Source organism: Littorina saxatilis, linkage group LG8, assembly GCF_037325665.1.
Source record: "Littorina saxatilis isolate snail1 linkage group LG8, US_GU_Lsax_2.0, whole genome shotgun sequence".
Taxonomy (NCBI): Eukaryota; Metazoa; Mollusca; class Gastropoda; order Littorinimorpha; family Littorinidae; genus Littorina; species Littorina saxatilis.
Window position 1 is genome coordinate 68085726 of NC_090252.1, and position 22500 is coordinate 68108225.

Genomic DNA, 22500 nt, shown 5'->3' on the forward strand with positions numbered 1-22500 from the left:
CACTTTTCAGCTTTTGTATGAAGGGTACCCCAGGTGGATTTCCTACACCATGGATTTAGAGGAGACCAGACATCTAAGACGGTCTGCTTCTCATCCCAGCTGATTTCAGTTTTCTGCTTATGAAGTGTGCATCGCTATGGAAAAGGATTCAGCCATTTTTTGCTCACCACATTGCCAAAGCCATTGGCCCCGAGAAGTCACCCTGCCTGCCCATGTTTCACAGTTTTACAGACTGTGATACTGTGTTGTTCTTCGGTGGTATTGGGGGCTTGACAAGTATGGCATGCATTAGTAGACATCACACAATCTTTTCTCAGGTTGTCTGCTCTTCTTTGAGAGCTAAGTACTACTGACAGGTCAGTTCAAGAGCTTTTTGTTGTACTTCTGCAGGACAAAACCAAACTTCCTGGGTGTGAACAGTGCTAGAAGGTACCTCTTCAGTCAAAAGCGCTGCCAAATTCCCCAAAACACCCTTACAAGTAACGTGCTGTTGCAGGACATGAGTTTGAGAAGAGCAATCTACCAATTAGACTACGTCAGTAAATATACAATCAGGCAAACAACCCAACACCAATCATTGTGGGGCTGGCAGTCCAAGGCTGGAAAGTGGGAGTTATTTTGGACGAGCCTTCAAGAGGTATCCAGCATGTGCCGAGAACGCATGAAGTGTGGAAGTGCTGTACAACAAAACGCTGCAAATGCTGCAAAGAAGGACTGAAGAGCTCTGCTCTCTGCAGCTGTGCTTGCATGCCTGTGAAAATCAGCAAATTAAACTGTGTAAAAATATTATTGCACCCATTTTCGTACCCCAACTCAAACATTCATTCCCGTATCATTTTATTCAAACTTTTTATGCCAGTAAAGGCTCTCACAAATGGCACATCTTTCAGATAAAAGAAGATTTAGTTACAGGGGTCACATGACCGCCGCCAAATAAGGGTACCCTTAACGTGGCAAAGGGGATGTGATCACAACTTTAGGTACCCATTAAAAAGTCCAAAAAAAATTCATGAGGCACAACATCTATCCAGAACAGGATGAATACTTTTTAGTGTCATGTCATTATTATACCTTTCATTTTTATCAATTTGATTTTTGGGGTACCCTTATTTAGGCGGCGGTCACATAACCCATGTAAATTCAATCTTTTATATTAAAAGAGTTCCAGATAGCCACGTTGTGTGCCCTTAATAGCATAGACAAATGGAATAAAATGGCACAGGAATAAATGTTTTCGTTTTGGTACGAACATTTGTGCGATAGTTTTTTGTTGGCACAGGTTAGGTAAGCCAACGATTCTTCAACCCTGCCACCCACGCCGTCCAACCAATCGCTGCACCATTGATCATGTATACATGTATTGTTATGTTTTAACAATTGTTTCTGTTAGTTTCTATTGCAAGAGAATGACTTGTAGCATCAAATACGCCTGAATACCTTTTTCACAGGCGGCCATTTTGATTTTTTTTTTTAAACTACTGATTTTTAAATTTTTCTCGGTTCCTCTGTGTCAGGTTTTGTTAAGCACATAAAACCATACATTTATACCAAATTTGGTGTTTGTCACATGAAATGAAATATGCCTAACATACCCAACCGTTTTTACTGGCGGCCATTTTGAATTTTGTTATAAAAACTACCGATTTTTTAATTTTTCGCGGTGGCTCTGTATCAGGTTTTGTTAAGCACATAAAACTGTACATGTATGCCAAATTTGGTGTTTGTCACAAGAAATGATTGATTTTGCAACATAGGAGCCCCACTACAAGACCGTATACTCGTAGCATCGTCAGTCCACCGCTCATGGCAAAGGCAGTGAAATTGACAAGAAGAGCGGGGTAGTAGTTGCGCTAAGAAGGATAGCACGCTTTTCTGTACCTCTCTTTGTTTTAACTTTCTGAGCGTGTTTTTAATCCAAACATATCATATCTATATGTTTTTGGAATCAGGAACCGACAAGGAATAAGATGAAAGTGTTTTTAAATTGATTTGGACCGAATTTAATTTTGATAATAATTTTTATATATTTAATTTTCAGAGCTTGTTTTTAATCCGAATATAACATATTTATATGTTTTTGGAATCAGCAAATGATGGAGAATAAGATAAACGTAAATTTGGATCGTTTTATAAATTTTTTTTTTTTTTAACAATTTTCAGATTTTTAATGACCAAAGTCATTAATTAATTTTTAAGCCACCACGCTGAAATGCAATACCGAAGTCCGGGCTTCGTCGAAGATTACTTGACCAAAATTTCAACCAATTTGGTTGAAAAATGAGGGCGTGACAGTGCCGCCTCAACTTTCACGAAAAGCCGGATATGACGTCATCAAAGACATTTATCCAAAAAATGAAAAAAACCGTTCGGGGATTTCATACCCAGGAACTCTCATGTCAAATTTCATAAAGATCGGTACAGTAGTTTAGTCTGAATCGCTCTACACAAACACACAGACACACACACGCGCACACGCACATACACCACGACCCTCGTTTCGATTCCCCCTCGATGTTAAAATATTTAGTCAAAACTTGACTAAATATAACAACTACAAAACACAACAACGTACAACAACAGCATGGTTGTGCCTGTCGGGTTATCAGTCACCATAAGGTGCCTGTACTTGTCAGTCTCTCTTTTTAGATCAGTGCCAGTGGCCTGTGCCGGCGATAGTTTGGTAACGTCGCGCAGACCGCGCATGCGCCATGTACAGTAAACTGTTATCACAAATGGCGGATAAATCTAACTCGTGCAAAGAAACGTTTCAAAACCAAGCTTTATGGACGTTTTTATGACTACGTACTCCAGCAGACATCAACTTGAGGTCGACGTGTGTGGGGTTTGCTCAAAATACGTAAGTATTCGTCAGCCGTTTGGCTTCTCGAATTAAGTTTCAACTTTGTCTCTGTCTCGAACCACAGGCGGAAGGTATTCACTCAATCACTGGACCACAACTTCCTTATTATGTACAGTGTTTGGTATTGAGTATGAAAGTAGTCTGGTGGTCCAGTGGACGATACCTTTCGCCTGTGCTCGAACCAAATACTAAGCTTACCAGTTACCACACTGTCATACTCATAGGGCCAAAAAAAAAAATAGGTGTGGTTACGGTAACAGCCAAAAAAAATAGGGTAGGTAGGTAGGCAATCACTTTTTTTTTTTTTTTACTTTTTTTTCTAATGTGTACAAATTAAACCTACTTGACAGGGAAATAAGTGTGCGACTCGGGCGCTTTCGCTTTCATTGCGTTTTTTGCACTTTTTTTTTTTTTTTTTTTTACAAATGTAATAAAAAGTTATAGGATCGGCCCCTAAAAATAGGGTAGGTCGGGTTACCGTAACCACACCTATTTTTTTTTTAGGCCTAGTCATAGTGATAGCACTGATACATTTGTACAGGTAAACATGGCTGTTTGCTGAAAATCAGTCTTTGTGAAAAATTGCAATGATGTCTCTGAAGTTTGATTCAGTCCCTAATTCATTCAGTGATTCATTTTGATGGGACGTCAACCCATGGTGAGACTAATAATGATATTTGATCGTATTCTGCCAGTGCCATTGCCAACTGCCATTGTTGTTCTTGTGTGCACTAATTAGTAATTTACTAGCAATAGGAGTTCGAGTTCTACTATAGTAGTATTTTACTAAATCATTACTACTAGTACTAAATACTACTGCTACTACTAGCTTTAAACAAGCTATGGTTTGAATGACCAGCTAAATGCTAATAGTTAATAAGTACATTATTTTTGCATCAGCGAGGTATACATAAATTTAACGAAGTGGATTCACAGCGCGCGTCGCGTTGTGCAGCGTTGCGATTTACAACGCGCTGCACTACGAGGAACGCTGCGATTCACGACGCGCGATGTATTCTGCCGATACATTTCCTTCACAATCGCAAAGTTTACAACAGCTACATCTATCTGATCTATTTGAGAAATAAAACTGTCAATAAAACGAAAAACAGAGCTGAGCCATTCTCTCTCTCTCACTCTTTCAACTGAATTCACCAGTATATCGCCGCGTCGATGTAAAAACGTGCCTACCTCTGCTGAACAATCCTTCTCATTGCGGTCAATGCGCATGCGCCAATCTTGGACTTACAAAAATGCGACCCTTTGACCGATCGAACCATGGGTTAGGGTAAGGCTAAGGGTTAGGTTGTTCACGACCTGATTAATCTCCCCATGTTAGCGCATGCGCATTGACCGCAATGAGAAGGATTGTTCAGGCAGAGTTTTCAGTTTGTGACACCGACCTTGAATACTTGGCAGTCATACTCATACTCATATCACTACATGTCATTGCAATGGCTTCTACTATATATGGAAAGGAGCTGAGTTTTTAAACTGGGATGACGTTTTTAAACAATTATCCGAGTACAGTGCCGCGGAACTGTTAATCGGTGTCACACCAGTTTAACACTTCAGCAGCCATTTTGGAATTCACGCATGCGCAGATCATTTTTTCAGCGTGGGTTTTTTTTCCAGTTGATTTGAACGCGTATATTTTTATATATATTTCAGTCTGCATAAAGTGCAATTTTGTAGTCTTGCAGCCCTGAAGTTGCTTTCAAAGAAAGACTGTAAAATGTTGCTGATAATCATGCATACATGTACAAAAATAAAGCGCATCAACAATCTGCGCTGGTGAGAGCAATAGCCGCGCTCTGGGAATCGCTGCGCTGCACAACGTGCCGCGCTCTGTGAATTGCCGCGCTGCACAGCGCGCTGCGCTCTGTGAATCGCTTGCCTAAATTTAAATATTTTATTAAAAAAATACCGCATGGTTTTGCTTGACCAAATCATTTATCAGCTAACAATATGCTTTTATTTCAGTTGGACCTGACTTGAGCATGGTTCCGTTGTCTCCGCAACAACAGATTGGTTACTCAAGAATTGCAGGCATGTCCAGTTTGCAGCATGTGCAGGCTGACCCCGCTGAGTGTGAAGATCTGATGGCTGATCTAGACACAACATAAGCTGCTTGACACTATTCCAAGGTAAGCAAGAAGCTTTGAAAATAGTTACTTAAGTGTTACTTAGTAAGTGTACATTTTTGTGGGTGAACCATCGGTAACCGTCCCCGTCCCCCCCCCCCCCCCCCCCCCCCACCCCTCGACACCCACACATACAAACACGCACACAAACTTGGGTTTGTACTACAACTATTAGTATTAACTACTCTTCATAAATGAGTTATGTAATTCATCAGAGGTTTGAAGTCATTATGGTTTTGCAAATTAGTAAGAGACTATGTGGGTGCATGGATTCAGTAATGCGCAATTAATACATGCAATACTCCTGCTGGTGAGTTCACTACAAACAGGTACTACATTAGAACTGATCTATGTTATTTGTTAATGAGGATGATTAATCGTAATCTCACTGTCAAACTGTCATGATACTATTGCCATTGACAGTGCTAGATCACTTCATAAAGTTATTTTAGTAAGTAATCATATGATAATTGATATTGATAATTTTGATAAAGTGATTTACTGACGGTGACAATGACATGTTATCTTCATACTATTCCAGGTACAAGATGCTAAACGTGCAGATATCAAGGGCTTGGGATTTCGGCTCCTGGAGATGCTACTTGTAACTCTTTTGTGAGTACCGATGTATACTGGGTGTTTTCTCAGTTTTTGTCCGCTGTCAGTGTGAGATTTATATTGTGGTACAGTGGAACCCCCCAATTTAAGACTCCCTCCTTTTAAAGACCATGTTTTCTCAGACTTTCTGTTCACAACCTCTGTAAAATTACCCCCCTTTTAAGACTCCCTCCTTTTTAAGACTGAATTTTCTCAGATTATTGTAGGTCTTAAAAGGGGTGTTCCACTGTATAACCTGTTTTTCTAGTTTCATGGTTTAGCCACGACTCACTTTGAATGAGGGTCATCTGCCAGGCATTTAGCTGATTATCTGATAGTGATAAGTGATATTTATTAATTTGCTATTTATAAATTACAGTTGCAGTAAACTAACACTGTCGCACAAAGTATGTGACTTTAAAAAAAGATTTGTTTGTAATCATGTGAGCTCTGTCCACTAGATGATGGAGAAGGGAATTTTTCCAGTTGAGTCTGCAACATGGATTTTTCTCTCTCAGGATAACAAATACAGCAGGGTTCGTACAGGTCATGGAAAACCTGGAAAGTCATGGAATTTGATTTTTAATTTTCCAGGCCTGGAAAGTCATGGAATTTCAATTCAAGTCATGGAAAGTCATGGAATTTAAAAAAAATAAAAAAGAAAGAAAAATTAACCTTTAGCACGCCAGCGGCGATTTTCGTTGCCCAGCCATTCCACCACCCCCCCCCCCCCCCCCCCCCCCGCGATTTGCGTCTCCAGCACAAGGCTTGTTTGTATGACCAACTTCTCGTTCATATTTGCATACGAGAATAACGGTATTTTTAACGGCACTTGAGCCAAAGCGAGGCTCACTTCCTTCTGTTATCTCGTCGTGTCGTCTGCGCTGCATTTGAGTCGGTTTCGTCGAAGTTTTTGAGTCACTTGAGAAAATGTGACTCTATGTAATCGGTCAGTGTTAGTCTGTCCGGCCGGCCGGCCGTCCGGCCGGCCGGCCGGCCGTCCGTAGACACCACCTTAACGTTGGACTTTTCTCGGAAACTATCAAAGCGATCGGGCTCATATTTTGTTTAGTCGTGACCTCCAATGACCTCTACACTTTAACGATGGTTTCGTTGACCTTTGACCTTTTTCAAGGTCACAGGTCAGCGTCAAAGGAAAAATTAGACATTTTATATCTTTGACAAAGTTCATCGGATGTGATTGAAACTTTGTAGGATGATTCTTTACATCAAAGTATTTACATCTGTAGCCTTTTACGAACGTTATCAGAAAAACAAGGGAGATAGCTAGCCTTTTCTGTTCGGCAACACACAACTTAACGTTGGGCTTTTCTCGGAAACTATAAAAGTGACCGGGCTCAAATTTTATGTGAACGTGACTCATTGTGTTGTGAATAGCAATTTCTTCCTGTCCATCTGATGCCTCATATAATATTCAGAACTGCGAAAGTGACTCGATCGAGCGTTTGCTCTTCTTGTTTGTTTTTGCATCGATAAAGTACTTTAGCGCTTCGACAAGCAAGATGGAGGATGATGAGTTTGAAACTTTCTTTCAGTTGTTTCTTGACAACAAAAAGTATGCGGAATTGGAACGAATTACCGAGGAAGATCTTCGCAATGAACTGTGTATCGCGGTGAAAAAAATGACAGTTCGTCAAGTCACAGTGACGGTTACGAAACAGAATTTACGAAAGTGCAGATGGATACAAACAGTGGCTGGTCCAGTTTAGTGAAATGACAGGACCAGCAAACATTACCGATAATCTGACTGCCTAGCAAATGCTTGACTTGCTTGTCGAAGAGACACTGCGTAGAAACTGACTCAAATTCAGTGCAAAGCAAGCCAGTGTCAAAACTGGCAGTGACAAGACGTAAAAAGTTTGCGTGTTCGGAAATGGCGACCTGTGGATCTAGTCATGGAAAATGTTATTGAGGCTCATGAAAAAGTCATGGAATTTTGTTTCTAAAAAGCAGTGGGGACCCTGTACAGTATGGAAGGAAAAATTTAGGGTTGGTGTGGCGATAACAATAAAGATATGTCATAGTGACTTGACTAATTGATTTGAATTCTGCTGCAGGTCAGTCGCCCCCCACCTCCTGCTTTGCCTACTACAACTTCGAGGAAATACGACAGGACACCCTTCAGCTTGCTGCACCATGGTGTCTCTTGGAGAACAGCAAGGAACAGATACAGGTGGGGTCGGTTGGGATACCGTAAACAGACTATTTTGTTTTGTTGGCCTTAGCATAGAGTCTGGGGATGTGAGATGTGCATGATGTGTTGTTTGAATCTGACAGTGATTGTATGAATTTTTTATACATGTATTGTTGTCACGCGCTTTGAACTTCTGATAAGGCGCTTTATAAATGCCCGTTATTATTATTATTATTATTATAAATAGATACACACTTGTAAACTTATGTTAGTTTTCACACGTGAGCATGAAGGAATGTGCCTTTATGAGGAATGTATAGTGGCTTGCAATATTGAATTTGAGGGATGTTTGCAGTTATATAATATATTAGCACAGCTCAGTTTTCTTGAGGGTTCCATGAGAATAGTGAAATTCTCCTTTGAGGACTGAAAAATATCTTGGATAATTGGTCTTAATTGGAGGGGGGGGGGGGGGTTTAAAAATAAGTACATTCACATGTGTTTTTCATTTTCACTGTGTTAAGGTGGGGAGGTCCTTCTCTACTTCTTTCTTTGTTTTCCCATTGACATATTTTTGTTCTTGTCTATATTTTTTACATAGGTTCACCATTAGTCCTCATCCCCAGCCGACTGTTTCCGCTGAAGCCGTGAAGGATACTTCTTCATGTAGGCGTGGACATCTTTTTCGTCGCCATGCAAGGCTTCCAGTACCATATAATTTTGTGAATACTCTGGGGACCTGTCATCGACTTTGGAAGGACGCTTTATTTTATAACACTTTGTACCCCATCTTTGTTGACCAAGATTTTTTAAGCCGAGACCAGCTGTGCTGCAGCAGGTCACTCAGAATTCTAGAAACTGTGTATCAACAGGCTAGAATGCTGGCGTTAGATCAACGTTACAGGAAGCGACTGAAGCTAACCGTCTAGGCAGGATGCGGATATGTGCCGAATGAGAACAGATGCAATGTACATAGTGACTGTGTGTACAGATATATATCCATACCTGAACTTTGTTAGATAAATTATCAATCAATCAATCAATATGAGGCTTATAGTTATATCACGCGTATTCCGTGGGTACAGTTCTAAGCGCAGGGATTTTGTTTTGATTTTTTTTTTATGCAATTTATATCGCGCACATATTCAAGGCGCAGGGATTTATTTATGTCGTGTGAGATGGAATTTTTTTACACAATACATCACGCATTCACATCGGCCAGCAGATCGCAGCTATTTCGGCGCATATCCTACTTTTCACGGCCTATTATTCCAAGTCACACGGGTATTTGGTGGACATTTTTAGCTATGCCTATACAATTTTGCCCGTCGCGATATAACCTTCGTGGTTGAAAACGACATTAAACACCAAATAAAGAAAGAATACAATTTTGCCAGGAAAGACCGTTTTGTCAATCGTGGGATCTTTAACGTGCACCCCCAATGTAGTGTACACGAAGGGACCTCGGTTTTTCGTCTCATCCGAAAGACTAGCACTTGAACCCACCACCTAGGTTAGGAAAGGGGGGAGAAATAAATAGCGGCCTGACCCAGGGTCGAACACGCAACCTCTCGATTCCGAGCGCAAGTGCGTTACCATTCGGCCACCCATGCCGGTTGTTATGATCGCCACATTTTAGGTCCCCCCCTCCCCCCCTTTTCAAACTTCCCCGCTTTTAAGACCTTACGTTTTTGGATTTTCTGTTCACAACCTGTTGTGCATTTACCTACATATTAAGCAGTGTTTCTTGTATAGAATATAGTCAATGTTTGTAAAGATTTTAGTCAAGCAGTATGTAAGAAATGTTAAGTCCTTTGTACTGGAAACTTGCATTCTCCCAGTAAGGTCATATATTGTACTACGTTGCAAGCCCCTGGAGCAGTTTTTTGAGTCACTTGAGAAAATGTGACTCTATGTAATCGGTCAGTGTTAGTCTGTCCGGCCGGACGGCCGTCCGGCCGGCCGTCCGTAGACACCACCTTAACGTTGGACTTTCTCGGAAACTATCAAAGCGATCGGGCTCATATTTTGTTTAGTCGTGACCTCCAATGACCTCTACACTTTAACGATGGTTTCGTTGACCTTTGACCTTTTTCAAGGTCACAGGTCAGCGTCAAAGGAAAAATTAGACATTTTATATCTTTGACAAAGTTCATCGGATGTGATTGAAACTTTGTAGGATTATTCTTTACATCAAAGTATTTACATCTGTAGCCTTTTACGAACGTTATCAGAAAAACAAGGGAGATAACTAGCCTTTTCTGTTCGGCAACACACAACTTAACGTTGGGCTTTTCTCGGAAACTATAAAAGTGACCGGGCTCAAATTTTATGTGAACGTGACTCATTGTGTTGTGAATAGCAATTTCTTCCTGTCCATCTGATGCCTCATATAATATTCAGAACTGCGAAAGTGACTCGATCGAGCGTTTGCTCTTCTTGTTGATTAGTGCTTTTGTGAACAAGAAACAATTGACAAGTGGCACTATCCCATCTTCCCCCTTTCCTCTATCCCATCTCCCCCTTTTCCTGTCGCAATATAACCTTGAATGGTTGAAAACGACGTTAAACAACAAATAAAGAAAGAAAAGAATTCATCAACGAGTGATTACTGCCTCACCATAGCAGTTAAGCCAGTCTTACTAACTCTTACTTTTATTAATGTGCCGTGATGCAAAGACGTTGAGCAGTTTTCAGATGTTTATGAATCTAGGGCTTTCAAAATTTACTGACATGTTGGACTCCATGACATCCAAACATGAAGTTCAGTTACCCCTTTTCAACTTTGAAGGTCACATTGTAGGCGAATTTTTAGCAAAAAGTTGGAACATTGGTGTGACTGTTCTTACTCACAAGGGAAGTGATTTAGTTATTTGCTGATTTTTATTTTGTATGGCCTTCTTTCACCCATGTAATCTATATATATATACGACTTGTGTCTGTGTGTCTGTGTGTCTGTGTGTCTGTGTGTTTGTGTATTTGTGTATTCGCCATGCACGGCCAAAGTTCTCGATGGATCTGCTTCAAATTTGGTGGGCTTATTCAGAGAGACCCCGGACACAACCTCATCGATGAGATATTTCAACACGTGCTCTCAGCGCGCAGCGCGGAACCGATTTTGGTTCCACCTCAGCTATTTTGGTTCCACCTCAGCTTACCCGGGCCCCCATACCGACACACCATAGCCGCTACACCACATCACAACGCCAAAGTTCTCGGTGGATCTTTTTCAAATTTGGACACCGTATTCAGCTACACCCCGGACACAATATCATCGATGAGATATTTCAACACGTGCTCTCAGCGCGCAGCACTGAACTCATTTTCGTTTTTGGGTTCATTTCACCATTATAAGTAACTCTTCCTTATCTTCTCCAGTGTTTGGCGTTTATCTCCCTTCCTTCGTGTGGCTTTCCCGTTCAGTTGTAAGTTACTACACTGCGCTGTCCACTGCGCTGAGCGTCTTCGGATATTCCCGGCGTTCTGTTACTGTTACCTATTTTTAGAAGGTCAACGCAGTGTACAGAACGTAAATTGGACCCGTAAATTATCCTCACTGTAAAAGTGCAAAGGTCGAATCAATTTATAGCCACGCGAAAAATACACTGTCATCTATCTCTCTATAGATACGGCTTCTCTGTGTTTGTGTGTGTGTGTGTGTAAGTGTGTGTGTCTCTATGTAATCAACACCTGTGCATTCTTCAGTTCTGTTTGTGATGTGGTCTGGCGGCTTTTGTGTAATTTTATGTACTGGCCTTCCTTTGAGAAGCCATAACTTGCTCAGTCCTGTTTGAGTGGAGTTCGCCTCCAAAGGTGATTAACACGGTTACATTCGTCGACAAGGATGGGACTCGATATGGTCAGGAATGGCATTATGGCCACTGAATCATTTTCGTGCTGTTCCCATTCCACGAATCTGGGAGGGACCTAAGCTTGGCGGGTCCATAGTTCGGACGGCTCTAAGTACTTCTTCCCGGCGAAGCCGGCTACCCGGCGAAGCGGGTATTCATTCTAGTCATTCATAAATGTTCATACCCAAGGGAAGTAATTCACATATATATCTATGGCCAATGTTTTCACAGGGCATCTGCCCCCCCCCCCCCCCCCCCCCCTCCTAACACACACTCACATGGGCTAAAACTTACATGGCTTTTATGGGTATGACGCTCTTAATCACAAGGGAAGTAATTTACTGATGGTGTGTTTTCATTTCATGTGGCCTTCACCGATTTGAATAATTTATTTTAGCTTATCCAATTATAGTGTGGATGAACACTGTCTCCACTCAAAATAGTCCTTTGCTATTGTACATTGTGAATCAGCATTTTTGTTTTTGTCCTGTTTGAATAAAGTGCAATAATTTTACAACCAAAGTGTTAATGTTAAAGATGTTTACATAATGTGTGAAGGATGATGCATTTGAAAACTAATATTGTTAAATGTCAATTGACCTGTGACAAGTCAGCAAAGTGCAATATCCAAGCATGAAACCCGCACACAATTCCCAAACAACATGCTTTCTTTTCCACAAAATTCCATCCAGGTGAAAACAATTATGTGAACGTCATAACATGGTGTTTTTTTACATTAATAATCAAGCCTAACACCAACTAACATGGTGTTAATAGGCATTTGAGCAAGCTTTAACACCAACATAACATGGAGTTAATAGGCATTTGAGCAATCTTTAACACCAACATAACATGGGGTTTTGCATGTTAAACCAGCAATAACATGATGTTAATCACATTACAAGCAAGCTGTAACACCACCAAAACAAGCAGTTTTGCAAGTTAAGTCTACGATAACATGATGTTACTTGGCGTTAAACCAAAGCTTTAATGCCATCAAAACTTGACATTTTTGCATGTTACAGACATGCTGTAACATGGTTTAACATGATGTTTTGACCGTCGCAAAACGCGCTGAAATTCCAGGCAATTTCGCAGCGATAACTTCAACAAAATCCAATCAAAATCTGGCGTTGTCGTGAACACCAAAATGTGATAAACCCATTGAAACTTGAAGTTTTGTTGGGATTTTGAGTAGTTTTGTAAGATACAAAACGCCACTTTTCGCCCAGTGGCTCAAGCACCGATTCCTGCCGCACTTCAAGATCTAGCCCCGGCTGCACCCCAGAATCCAACCCCGGCTGCAGCTCTCGCTTGTCATCAAGTGACGCCCCCTGCTGCACCTCTTTTGAAATAAATTAATTAACTGCAAGTGGCAACTGTTCTAAATGTAACCAATGCCTTTGGTTTATTGTCTTAACAATTGAATGAACCACTTTTGAACATTTGCATTCTTCATGTCAAACCTTATGATACATGTCTATTTGTTCGTTTCCGAGTTACGTCGGTGATGAACTTTTCAATTATTTTACTTTTTTTTTTCGGCAAAGTTTGATTGATTTTGTCCAGCTTTTTATATTTAGTCAAGTTTTGACTAAATATTTTAACATCGAGGGGGAATCGAAACGAGGGTATGGTGTATGTGCGTCTGTCTGTGTGTGTGTGTAGAGCGATTCAGACTAAACTACTGGACCGATCTTTATGAAATTTGACATGAGAGTTCCTGGGTATGAAATCCCCGAACGTTTTTTTCATTTTTTTGATAAATGTCTTTGATGACGTCATATCCGGCTTTTCGTGAAAGTTGAGGCGGCACTGTCACGCCCTCATTTTTCAACCAAATTGGTTGAAATTTTGGTCAAGTAATCTTCGACGAAGCCCGGGGTTCGGTATTGCATTTCAGCTTGGTGGCTTAAAAATTAATTAATGACTTTGGTCATTAAAAATCTGAAAATTGTAAAAAAAAATAAAAATTTATAAAACGATCCAAATTTACGTTTATCTTATTCTCCATCATTTGCTGATTCCAAAAACATATAAATATGTTATATTCGGATTAAAAACAAGCTCTGAAAATTAAATATATAAAAATTATTATCAAATTTTTTTTTTCGAAATCGTTTTAAAAACACTTTCATCTTATTCCTTGTCGGTTCCTGATTCCAAAAACATATAGATATGATATGTTTGGATTAAAAACACGCTCAGAAAGTTAAAACGAAGAGAGGTACAGAAAAGCGTGCTATGCAGCATAGCGTAACCACTACCCCGCTCTTCTTGTCAATTTCACTGCCTATGCCGTGAGCGGTGGACCACGAGTATACGGTCTTGCTGCGTTGCATTGCGTTCAGTTTCATTCTGTGAGTTCGACAGCTACTTGACTAAATATTGTATTTTCGCCTTACGCGACTTGTTTTCTTTCTGTTCCTGTTTTAGTGTTTGGCATTTTACCTAAGAAGAATCTGGTTGCAAAATCAGCTTCATTTAGTAAAGTTTGTGGGAAAAAGCATTTACTGTTTCTTTGTTACAAAAGTGATCTTTCCATGTCACATCGGTGACCATTTTGCATTCTTTTGGGATAATTTTCTAACATTTTGTCTTAGAGCAACAAATCTTTGTATAATCTGCAATTGTGAAGGTTAAATGTCAATAAGACTGAATGAATGCCATGTATCAACATGTTCTGATCAGGATATTATTAATTAATTTTCATTTTTATTTTGACGAATGCATGGAACTTTGAAAAAAACATTATTTTGTTGTTTGCATGTAATCATTTCATATTGAACTCTATAATGGCTTGTTATTCAACAATAATAACTGAATAAAAGTCGTTTTCAGCCTTATAAATGCAGTTGTTTTGTCTTTTATTGTTTCCATGTTACACGGGTGATTTTGCACACATGGTCCAAATACTGCTCAATATATGGCAAACTAAAGGCAATGTTATATTTTTTCTTGTTTAAACTGAAAAGGTACACCCTGAGAAGTGTGTAAATAGTATTATCAAAGTTTTCTGGGAAGATTTTACTTTTGGTGATAATGTCACAAACAGAGGACGAGATTCTGAGACGCACCCGATTCCGATCACAGCCACGGTATCATCCTGAACTCAGGTCAAAATGAGTACGGCTCATTCTCTGAGATAACTGGCGATAACCGTTGAGCGATGACTGATCAGAATGCTACGGTATGACAAGCAGCTTCAGATATTCCCGTTACTATTTTTAGAAGGTCACTGTCCAGAACGCTTTCCTTGCACCGGTTGTCCTCACTGTAAAAGTGCAAAGGTCAAATCTATTTATAGCCACGCGAAAAATCCACTGTCATCTATATATATATATCTATCTATATATATATACGGATTCTGTGTGTGTGTGTGTGTGTGTGTGTGTGTGTATGTGTGTGTGGTGTGGTGCGGTGCGGTGTGTGTGTGTGTGTTTGCGTTGCGGTGAACTGCGGTGAATAAATACTCTGTTTCGCGATACGAACTACGAAAATAAACACTTTTTTGTTCGGCTCTACTTCTTCACTTCTTTCACTTCCACCACACAAAATCAGCGCTTTTCTGCACAGCGCTTTTCTGCACAGGTGGTACATCTAAGTATTGCAATTCGTGTACAAAATCCCTCCCATCTTCAAAATATTGCCAATATATACTACCCCTTCCATCGTAAATATTCTGCATCCAATTTGGTGGGCCTATTCAGGTGGACCCCGGGCACAAACTGGTGGATGAAAATTTTCAACACGTGCTCTAAGCCGGCGAACTGCCACGCTGCATACTCTGTCTCGCGATTCACCCGGCTATTCCTCAAGTATCTATATGTATAAGAGTATATGTATATGTATAAGACAAAGCTTCCTGTGTCAACAATTCCACTCACCCTCTGAGACCCGGCCAGGCTTTCACATGGAATAGGACCATCCCTCCCCTTGGACACTGCACATCTAACACTCAACAACGCGGCTTCTCTCTGTCCACATTATTTTGATCAGAATACTTTTTTAACTGACTCTTCTGGCTTCTTATGAACTTGTTAGCCCCTACAATCTAACAGTATTCAGCAAGCAGTCAGGATGTTCAATGTGGCTGTGTGTCCAAATTGAGGGATGGTCGTATTTTGTGTATAAGCCTGATCAGCTGTGAGATGGTGAGCCGAATCGTTTACATGGCAAGGCTTTTAACCGAAACCGATATGTTTTAACAGATCCAGGGGTAGGGAGGCCTGGCGGCGCCTGTATAGGTGCAGTCTGCGTTGATCCACACGCTGAATGCCCTTCGTCAACGTCACCAAAGTCATGCGTGTGTGCAGATTATTATGTTGCATCTGCGGGTGTCTGCGGTAAGTTCTTGCTCTACATGAACTATACACATTCTCTACATATGTCAGACATTCAGTCAAACTGTCTGTTCAGGTTTCATGAACAAAACATGTACAACTAAACATATAAATAAATAAGAAAATAAATAAATAACATTTATACAAAATACACTAAATGAAAAAATGTTGACACCAAGGAAAGCAAATACTCATACGACTGCCCTATGCCATTCGTGATGATAATCAGAAACACATGTTATTCCCCCCTCTGCTTCTCTCTCTCTGTAAACGTGCAGGGCTAGTTATTTTTCGGTACCTTACCCAACAACCAAAATCACTTACCCAACAACGGGCCTGAATCCTCGATAGCTCACAGGTTGATGAGCTAGACTTTGAGGGAACTACTTTCCGATGACGAAAGTATAAATGACGTCATCTGGTAAGGGGAGAAATGAAAATTTTTTCTTACTGCACAACAGTCAGGGATTAGGGTTACATGTTTACATGTACATTGTCAAGAGGTCAAAACAAATTTTAAAAGCTGTTGAACACTGCACTAGTGTTGCTCTAATCAAGGCGAGTCTGGAACAATAGGTCCACCCCACCAAAAAGTGAACATGGAATTAGTTATGATTTTTTGGCTTGGGTACGGCCAAGTGAACAAGGTAGGAAAGGTTAGAAATAGTCATAACACGTTCACTTTGTGGTCTTTTTCAAATCTGTTTGCTGCATCTTTTCTGTGACCATTGTGGCTATGCACTGACACTCAAAAAGGTGGAGAAAGGGGAAAAAATGAAGATTTTTTCTTGCTACACAACAGTCAGGGATAGTGAGGGATTGTTGACATGTACATTGTCAAGAGGTCAAAACAAATTTTAAAAGCTGTTGGACACTGCACTAGTGTTGCTCTAATCAAGGCGAGTCTGGAACAATAGGTCCACCCCACCAAAAATCAACATGGAATTAGTTATGATTTTTTTAGCCTTTTTGCTTGGGTACGACCAAGTCAAAAAGGTGAGAGGGGTTACAAATAGTCATAACAAGTTCAGTTTGGGGTCTTTTTCAAATCTGTTTGCTGCATCTTGTCTGTGACCATTGTGGCTATGCACTCAAAGTCAAAAAAGTGCAGAAAGGTGACAAATGAAGATTTTTCCTTCTTTCAAGACAATGTGTGATTTGGCACATTTTGCCTCAGTCTTTTCCCTGCATCGCCGAGCTGCAAAACTTATTCTGTATGATTTGAATAGGTCCACGGATGATAAACTAAAGCTCCTGAATTTCCTCCCCTTGAAAGATCAGTTGACGTTAAACAAGGCTGTGTTCATGTATAAAATGTTAAATGACGACTGTCCTAAATATGTGCAATCACATTTCAAACATGCCACAAAACGATATGGGTCCCAAAAAATCATCCCTCCTATACCTCGCATATACCTCTACAAATCGAGCTTAGCCTTCTCAGGAGCATTTCTCTGGAACTCCTTCCCCCAACAGATAAGAAATGCAACTTCAGTGAAAATGTTTAAGAGACAGTCACGTTCACACATCATTCGTGAATGAAATGTCTTGTTCGATTGTTATTTTGCTAAACATTTTGTACTAGTGTTAACGGCTGATCTGAGCAACTTCATTCCCAAATGAAAGATATAACTATGTCAATGTAATTCTGTAATTTTTGAGTTCTCCTTATGTAATTCCTTAAATGCACATTGTGTTGCATTCCATACAATGTATTTCTGTATTTTATATGATTCAATCTATATTTTGTACGTGCGTCCGTCTTTACGTGTTTTATAAAGGACAGGTTGGAAGAATAGGCTTTGCCTAAAACCTTTATCCTTTTGTAATACAGTTCTGAGTCTGAGTCTGAGTCTCTCTCTCTGTCTCTCTCTCTGTCTTTGTCTGTCTGTCTCTGTCTCTGTCTCTCTCTTCTTGTTTTTGTTTACTATGTGCTTGTGTATGCTGGTGCTTGAGATGTGCTCATCTCCATCAAAAGGGCCCAAGGCCTACTCATTAAAACATTCAGACTTCATACCTCTCTCTCTCTCTCTCTCTCTCTCTCTCTCTCTCTCTCTCTCTCTCTCTCTCTCTCTCTCTCTCTCTCTCTCTCTCTCTCTCTCTCTCTCTCTCTCTCTCTCTCTCTCTCTCTCTCTCTCTCTCTCTCTACTATACTACGAGTCCAAGCTATCATACACATACTATACTGTCTCTTCCCTCAGGATTTGTGAATTCACACATTATTTTGAGAGCTAAGGTCTTTCTTAATTTATTTCCATTCAGCATTTTGCTTGTTTCTATGTTACATAAGTGAAAACGGACCACAAAGATATCGACGAGTCCTGTGCCGTAGGCAATGACGCGTGTGTGCACGCAACCCTGCTCCTGACCTGCGACCCCGTGGCTGGTGTGTGCTGTGAGTCGTTAACATTCAAGTAGTTATGCTTTCAATGATGTTTGTTCTGATTAAGGACACTCTATCCTAGCTCGTTTCATAACTACCAACTCGTATAGTATGCTATTTGTAATGTTGACCTAAATGTGACATTTTACACAGATCGAGACAGTTAGCGGCGTCATAGTCTTTTAAGTGAACAATGACTCTTGAGATATGTGTAAAACAGGGGGTGATCACATCATTTTTAAAGTGGGGGGGGGGGGGGGGGGGGGGGGGCGGGGGGGGGGGGGGGGGGGGGGTGATGAGGGTTAACAATTCGTTTAGGGACAGATCGACGACGCGAAGCGCTTAGTTCAGGGAGCAAAGCGCCCGAACCTCGTTGCGGGTCCGGAGGTTCAACAAAGTGCATGCAATGTTGGCATGAGCCGCTACCGTTATTATTCTTGATGAATGCGAAAAAAAATGTTTTGTTCAGTCCGCAAAAAAATACTATTTTAAATCTTTTTTCTGACATGTCACATAACCGCACAACTAATGTCTCCAACGACTTAATACATTGTATATGTATGGAATGACATAAGTAAGTACACGGTTTGGACTATTTTAAGGCAATACGTTAAGGAGTTACTGAAATGCACCGTGCATTTTTGTAACGTTACCTGCTTAAAATGATTACAAACCGCCTTGTATTGATTATCAGAGAAATTATACCTACACTGTTCGGCTTTAAATAGCGACTTTTTTATGACAAGACAGGCACAAATAACTGACTGCTTTGGATACCGATTTGATTGTTCGTTCAAATGATATGCAAAAGTTATTCAGTTTTAGCTGTTATTATTTGTGTCGCTTCTAGCGTGGCAATTAACCTTGCATGTATAATCATTCTGTTTTCTTATTGTGGTAATAAGGGAATGGATTGTTGGATTTACTCCTTCAAATATGACTGCTAAAAGGAAACAAAATTCCAGCAACATTGTTTTAAACAGTGAACGCAATGAATTTTGGATTTTTGTCTGCAAAGGGCCAACTCTATATGCGTAGCGGAGTTTTTGCCACGGAGATATCACGACAATACAGCTTGGCATACGCATGACGCAAGGGTAGCTAACTACCAGTTTATTTGTAGTAACTACTGGGTGTTTCAGTGATCCAAGCAGGGCAGCAATGCTCAGCAGATGGCTACGCGAACCTCTGCACGTCGGGGGCAGATTGCACAACCAACCTGTGCACATGTGGCACGGCCTACACCCGAAATGCCGACAGTGGTCTATGTGGTACGTATTACAAAGGACTGTCCTTAGCGTTTCAGCACCCAAACTAATAAGGAAGGCTGGGGAGGAACGGCTTAGAACTTCAGGTGCGTTCTTAAAGGCACACTGCCTTTGGTAAACACAGTTCAACTCACCATCTCAGATCTGGTCGGCGCCTGGTTTGAGTAGCTTTTGAAGAAATTAATTAATTACAAAAAAGTCCAACTCACCTGAGCAAGCAGTCAAGGTGTTGAATGGTGATATGTTTCCAAGTGAAGGAATGGTCTTATCCGATATAAAGGCCTGGCCGGATGAAACATGGTTTAATACGCAGCACGGAGCAAGAACCTTCTGTTGTGCTGCACCATGCACCACTCTGGAGCTCTCTTCCCTTCTCTGTCAGACACTGCACCTCTCTCAGCTCTTTCAAACAACAGTTGAACACTTTCTTTTTCACACAATATTACACCAACCCGGCCTAATGTCTTTTCCATTCCATTTCTACACGCACTCCTCTCCCTTTAAGTTGGTATGATTGGTGTGAACAGTACATGTGGTGATTTTTGTCCGTATGATTAATTGTTTTATGTAGGTTGTACATTTAGTTGTTCTATTTTTCATATGTTTTTTTGTAAAGGGCCTAGAGCCATATGTTAGGCACTTTTAAATGTCCAGTTATTATTATTTAAGTTATTGAGACATCCCAGTGCACTAAGCGATTTATAGAGCAAATCGAGACAATTCGTTATTGAACGAAGCGCATGGCGCTGAGTTCAATAATTATTTTCGAGGTTTGCTCTATAAATCCCTTAGTGCACTGGGATTGTTTCAATAACGATATTGTCAGTACCGCCAGAGAAAAAAAAAAAGATTTAAAACGCACATTTTGCAACGCGCATTTGGATAGGCGTAACTGTGTGGTCAGGTTTGTGTCAGATCTACTTTTGTGTGGGCTGTCTCAAGTGTTTCGTGCTTTCGTCACACGCAAACTATTGTTTTAATTTCTGTTGGTAAAGTCCAGTGTAGCGTTAAGCTAAAAAGTGATGATCTTTCATTTATACTCGGAGAAAGGACAGTGCTCTTAGTTATTTGCGATTCGAAACCTTCATCGAGCTTCGACAGGTTGACTGTGAAGAGTTTTGTCCCTTGCCAAGGTCGACGGTAAGCACATTTTCAAAATAAATGTGGCATGTTTCTCGTGTGGAATCTTCACTCATCGGGGAGTCTTGTACTAAATATGAAGGGTAAGAATGCTCTGACCCCTACACGTATTATATCCCCATCGTTTTATCGTTCACATTTGCCCAACATGTTAATTTGCTGAGCGGGATTTACTGTCGTCTGCTATGCTATGGCAATCGAACCACTGCACTGAGTCTCATTTCAAAAACAAAACTTGCTCGTCACGTTGCACTGAGTCTGCACGCATGAGGCAGGCTGGTAATAAGTCTCATATATGGTAATAACGTTCTAAACCCTACACGTTTTCGATTCCGATTGTCACGTTCTTGCCTTGAAATAATGATTCGGAAAACATTCATTTAGTGAAAAGATGCAGTCGTATTTCAGTGTAGTCTGCTACGTGCTGATCTAGCTGCTACGTTATCGGAATAACGCTTGTGTTTTCTGTTAGCTGCTGGGAATTGTATACTAACTCATCATTTGGTAATGTGGAAAATTAGTTACATGCCACTAACATGGCATAATTATGAGAGGAATCTTCGCAAGTCGAAACTAAAATATGACACAGCGGGTTCTATTTTTAGATCAGTGGCAACTGTGGCACAGGCAGATGCAATCTGTCAGAAAAAAACAACACTTCTGCTTTAATGGAGAAGCAGGAAATTTATGGTCATAGTCATTGGTATTGTGGAGAATATAAGCTACATGTCATTAATTAATTCTGAGGATGAGAGTACACTCTCGCTTATTTATTTTTTGTTTACCTCAGTTGCATGCAGGCTGCTGCAACCCTTCTTTTTTTTCTTTTTTTTTGTGGGCGGGGAGCATCCTTCTTCATGGGTCTTTTTATTTTTTATTTTTTCTACTTCTTTCCGCTTATTCTTAATACCTAGCTTGGACATGTATTCATATGATGGACAGTTTTTTTTTTCGTTTTTTTTTTCTCTTCACTACAGTTACTCTAACGTTACAGCTATTTTATTCACCTTTGCTATGACCGACACGGTTGGCCTAGTGGTAAGGCGTCCGCCCCGTGCTCGGGAGGTCGTGGGTTCGAACCCCGGCCGGGTCATACCTAAGACTTTAAAATTGGCAATCTAGTGGCTGCTCCGCCTGGCGTCTGGCATTATGGGGTTAGTGCTAGGACTGGTTGGTCCGGTGTCAGAATAATGTGACTGGGTGAGACATGAAGCCTGTGCTGCGACTTCTGTCTTGTGTGTGGCGCACGTTAAATGTCAAAGCAGCACCGCCCTGATATGGCTCTTCGTGGTCGGCTGGGCGTTAAGCAAACAAACAAACAAAATCTTATACACAGTTCAATTTTACTAGAGATTTCGAAGTCGAGCTTGGTTCTGAAATAAGACCTTCATGTTAGTTTTTGGATTTCTGTACTTAAACTGGTTTATGCACATTTTCGATATCAATATCAGGTGATTAAGTATGAAGGTTTTCTCTCTGGGGATATCACGTGTGAAATACCCCAAAAGAGCCTCTTCGCAGCTTAACTTTATATTTTTGCCGGTACATTTAAATATGTACCCTTGACATTCCTGCCATATGGGTTGCACTGCTCTACACTGCCAGAAAAAAGTGCTCGATGAAGTCGGTTTCGTTACAATACTGACAGAGATTTGTTTGACGAATTCCCATCTTATGTAGCAAAATGTTGGTGGGATATATATTTTCCAATCCAATAGACGAAGACGGGTTTCTGTCGAGCATTCGTTCGCTAAATTCC

At 40.6% G+C, this 22500-nt stretch overlaps 1 long non-coding RNA gene across 1 annotated transcript; it reads left to right on the plus strand.

The window, feature by feature from the left end:
* Positions 1-2694: 2694 nt before the first annotated feature.
* On the plus strand, positions 2695-10667 carry LOC138974229 (uncharacterized). The gene is made up of 5 exons (XR_011458349.1): positions 2695-2857; positions 4844-5007; positions 5546-5619; positions 7680-7795; positions 8358-10667. It is a non-coding gene; the product is annotated as an uncharacterized lncRNA (long non-coding RNA).
* The last annotated feature ends 11833 nt before the right edge of the window (positions 10668-22500 follow it).